Below are 5,113 nucleotides of genomic sequence, written 5' to 3'. Positions count from 1 at the left end.
CAGAGGGCAGAAGGTGAATAGAGGATTGCCAACCCACATCTGAATAATATGATACTTATCCTAGAATATGCTTCATGTCAATGGAAGATGTCTCATTATATTATATCATACACATGATATTGTCCATAAATCCTCTCTCTGGGAGATTTGGGGTTAAAGTCCCCCCCCCCCACACACACACCTGTACAATGTAACTGCCCCCCACACCTGAACAGTGTAGCTGCCCCCCCCCCCCCCTCACACACACCTATATAGTGTAGCTGCCCCGCCCCCCCCCCCCCCACACACACACACACACACACCTTTACAGTGTAGCTGCCCCCCCACACCTGAACAGTGTAGCTGCCCCCCCCCCCCCACACACACCTATATAGTGTAGCTGCCCCGCCCCCCGCCCCCCCCCCACACACACACACACAAGATAACTGATTAGTAGAGAACTAACTAGAATGCTGTTTCTTTTTACAAAACACACACACACACACACGAACACCTGTACAGTGTAGCTACCCCGCCTCCCCCACATGTACAGTGTAGCTGGAGTGGCCTTATGTTCCTAAAAATAGTTCCTTCTTAAAATATGTGCACTTCAACATAATGTCAGCAGAGGGCAGCTTAGCAGAGTGTAAACGAGGGCTCTGAAGCACTAATGAAGCATCACCCCACACGAGAGGAGTAGAGGAAGAAGAACAATCATTGATGCACTCATCATAAAACGTGAAAACATAGAAAATATTCATCTTTAAAGTCAGGACCCATTTGGTTTGTCACCACCCATATTGTCTTGTTAAAAGAGAAGTTTGTTTTGTTTAGTTGTTTGTTTGTTTACAGAAGTATAAATGAAGTGCTCTGCACACAATCATATGTTTTCTGAGTATGTTTATTGATTTATTTGTGTTTATTTAGACCATTATCTTTGTTAAATAACACATAAATTAGATAAAATATTACAGCACAGAATAATATATACTCAAGGGTCTGGTCCCAAACAAAATACACATATTCTGAATCATTCATTCAGAGTCTGATAAATAAAGATGATAAATTAACGTTTTAATTCCCCGTTAGTGAGTGTACGTGGGCATCCATGGAACTGTAGGGCCATTCTCTTGATGAACAATGCTTTGTGCTGACTGGCCAGGATCTTTATCGCCATGACAGCCGTGTTTCCATGGCGTCCGAGAGAAGGGTTTTAGCCTGCGCTCACTAGCCTGGCACCAGGCCACAGGAGGATGGAGGGGAGTTTCAAAAACATCAGGTCTCAACTGCCTTACAACAACAGCTCTCCCAACCTCTTCAACCTTTCAAGCTGAGAGAGAGATTTCACAGCGCATTAAGAAAAGGAAGCTAGCTCCCAACACCAGTTAGGTTAGCGGAGTTATCATTGTCAGCCGTTCATTCTGACAAGGTTGAGACATTAACAGCAGTTAGTTTAGCGGAGTTATCATTGTCAGCCATTCATTCTGACAAGGTTCAGACATTAACACCAGTTAGGTTAGCGGTGTTATCATTGTCAGCCATTCATTCTGACAAGGTTGTGACTTTAAAATGTCAGCGTTTCTCAGGCCATTGAAAGTTTCTTAATGCACTAGGTCACACATTTACTTTTTTATCTGTCTGCGTGCTATTGATTTGATTAAGAGACTGAACATATTGATTTGTGATTTGATAATGCGCTGTCTTAGAGACTGAACATATTGATTTGTGATTTGATAATGCGCTGTCTAAGAGACTGAACATATTGATTTGTGATTTGATAATGCGCTGTCTAAGAGACTGAACATATTGATTTGTGATTTGATAATGCGCTGTCTAAGAGACTGAACATATTGATTTGTGATTTGATAATGCGCTGTCTTAGAGACTGAACATATTGATTTGTGATTTGATAATGCGCTGTCTAAGAGACTGAACATATTGATTTGCCATTTGATAATGCGCTGTCTTAGAGACTGAACATATTGATTTGTGATTTGATAATATGCTGTCTAAGAGACTGAACATATTGATTTGTGATTTGATAATGTGCTGTCTTAGAGACTGAACATATTGATTTGATAATGCGCTGTCTTAGAGACTGAACATATTGATTCGTGATTTGATAATGCGCTGTCCTAGAGCCTGAACATATTGATTTGTGATGTAATAATGCACTGCCTTAGAGACTGAACATATTGATTTGTGATTTGATAAAGCGCTGTCCTAGAGCCTGAACATATTGATTTGTGATGTAATAATGCGCTGTCTGGTCCCCCTACATGTATGAGGTGATACGAGAACGATACGATAGCTACACGTTACACACATAAACACACACTTTATATAGATACAAATTACACACATACAGACACACTTTCAGGAGGACAGACATTCTCCATTTATGTTCATGTCAACTGAGAGTCAATTTGAAAACAGGATGACAGTCAGCAACAGTGTTAACAGTATGCACACAGAGTTAAACGTTTTTCAATCAAATTGAACAACTATGAAGTTAAAAAGTTACATTTTGTTTTCAGATCTGCCATTGTGGTCAACGATACGACACTGCTCTTGTCTCCTGTAAGGTGTTAAAACAATCAGATCTTCCACAAAATAAGAGGAATGTATTCATTTTTCCATGTGTTTCAACATAAACCTATTCCACAGGCTGTGTTAGATTCCAGTGATATTTCTCATGTCCATATATCTTGTGTATGTCCCTCCACCACTACCAGGCCCGTAGGCCCAAATTCCAGTAAGGTTAGCAGGTTAATCTTAATGGATGCAGGCCATATGCCGATCCACGGGGAGACATCTCCTCTTGTTATGTGTATATGTTGTGCATGATTCCTCCTGGCGCCTGGGTTTTTAGGCTGAAGGACATTGATGGACTGTCATGGTCATGTATGTGTACGTGTGTGTGTTAGAGATTGTTATGCATTTCATTCGGTTTACGTAATGCCACCAGTTAAATTAGCCTGTGCCCGAGGCTCAGGGGATCAGAGCGACTCGCGGAGCAAGGAAGAACATCTCCTGGAAGACGACCCCCGACACGCACCCGCGTGTGCCCGGCGACTCTTAGAACTCTGCTCAACTTAGAATACTTAGGCTCAGAAAAGTACTTAGTGTTATTTCTTGTCTGCTACAATAAATATCTTTGGCTCTGATCCGAACCGCTCCAGCTTCCTTGATTGAGACAACCAACTAGACTAGACTAACCTTTTAGAATTAAGTGTAGCAGCCTAAATATAGAAAAGAATCTTACAGCTGCCAGGCACTCAGACACTGACTAACCTCTTCTGTTCAAAAGCACATTACCCTACATCACAGTTATCTCACAGCTCATAAATAAGGTCATAAATTAGCGCTCTATACAAGCCATAGGTCCACCTCATATTTGTCATCATACAAAATAAAATGAATTAATGATCTAAAACCAGAAATTGTAACACAGGAATGCACTGCTTTTAACAGCTCACTGCTTTTGTGAAGCAGGTTATATTAAGGAACTGGGTTGTTTTATTGTTTGCTGATTTGTGTGAAAAGTAAGAGAAACTTCCTCAATATGGCCAGATGAAATACGCTGACCAGATACAGCACACGTTGACTAGCATGTGTATGGGACATAAGGGGGTTTGTTGTGCTGGACTATATAAAGATACTGGTATTTAGTCAGGCACCTGTTGATGTATGTATGTATGTATGTATGTATATATGTATGTGTGTATGTATGTATGTATATGTATGTGTGTATGTATGTATGTATGTGTGTATGTGTTTGGATGTATTTTATATGTTTGTTTGTGTGTTTGTTTGTGTATGTATTTCATGTTTGTTTGTTTGTGTATGTATTTCATATGTTTTGGTGTTTGTGTGTGTTTGTATTTCATATGTTTGTTTGTTTGTGTGTTTGTTTGTGTATGTATTTCATATGTTTGTTTGTTTGTGTGTTTGTTTGTGTATGGCTCATATGGTCAGGTCGTCTGATCGTGCTCTGCAGCTGCCCCTGCTGAGGCGGCTCAGGCTCCTGGTCTCCTCCGCTCGCTCAGAGTTCTCCAGCTCCTCCTGAGCCCCAGAGGCTTTCCTCACCTCCTTTTGCACCTCCTGCACACCTCCCAGCTCCTCATGCACCTCCTGTACAGCTGTCACCTCCCTCACCTCCTCCATCGCCTCCTTTGGAGACTTCACCTCTCCACACACTACCTCTTCTCCTGGGTCGTCTGCCTCTTTACTAGGTTCCAGGGGTTTCACCTGCTTTGTCAGCTCCACTAAAGGCTTCACCTCCTTTCCTAACTTCCCTGGAGATCCCACCTCCTTTCCTAACTTCCCTGGAGATCCCACCTCCTTTCCTAACTCCGCTGGAGGGTTTGCCTCTAGACACAGCCCCTTAGGCTTCACTTCATCTCTCTCCTGCACCCCCTCTCTCTCCTCCCCTCCCACTGCCTGTGGTATTGAAATCACCTCCTCCTCTTTCACTCCCACCACCTCCTCCTGTGGAGACAACTTCTCCGCTTCCTCTTTCTTAGCAGGAGGAACTACCACCTCCTTGTCTGGTGTGTGGGTCTCATCTTTGATCTTCTCCTCCTCTGCCACCTCCTCCGGTGCACCCTCTGTGGTGGATTCTCCCACCTTGTCCTCAGCAGTAGACAGCTTCTCTTTAACCTCGTCTGCCAACTCCTTAGGGCATTGCTCCTCCTCCTCTACTCCATCTACTCTCTTCTCCTCCCTGGCCTCCTGTCTGTCCTCCTCCTTCTCCTCTTTCAGCTCCTCCTGCAGCTCTTCTTTACTCTCCTCCACCCCACCCTCTGCTTCCTGAGACTCCTCTGTCACCTCCTCATCCTCCTCCTGTTGTGCTGCCGTACTCTCCTCATTCTGTTCCTGTGCCTCCTCCTCTTTCTCCTCAAGATGGGTTTCAGCAATTTTCTCTGCCCTCACTGTGTATTTGTGTAGGATGGCTGACTTTGCGGCAGTGAAATAAAGGCTGTGAGGCAGTGTTTCAAAGATTTAGGATTCATCCAAAAGGTTTTACTCGCCCGTGGCAGAAGGCAAACATCTCAGTATGGAGAAAAACATCAAAAAGGAAAAAAAAACTCCAAACAATAATTTGCAATAACTAAATAACTTCAAAGTAACA

The sequence above is a fragment of the Clupea harengus genome, unplaced genomic scaffold (assembly GCF_900700415.2).
Source record: "Clupea harengus unplaced genomic scaffold, Ch_v2.0.2, whole genome shotgun sequence".
Taxonomy (NCBI): domain Eukaryota; kingdom Metazoa; phylum Chordata; class Actinopteri; order Clupeiformes; family Clupeidae; genus Clupea; species Clupea harengus.
This window is presented reverse-complemented; position numbering follows the sequence as displayed.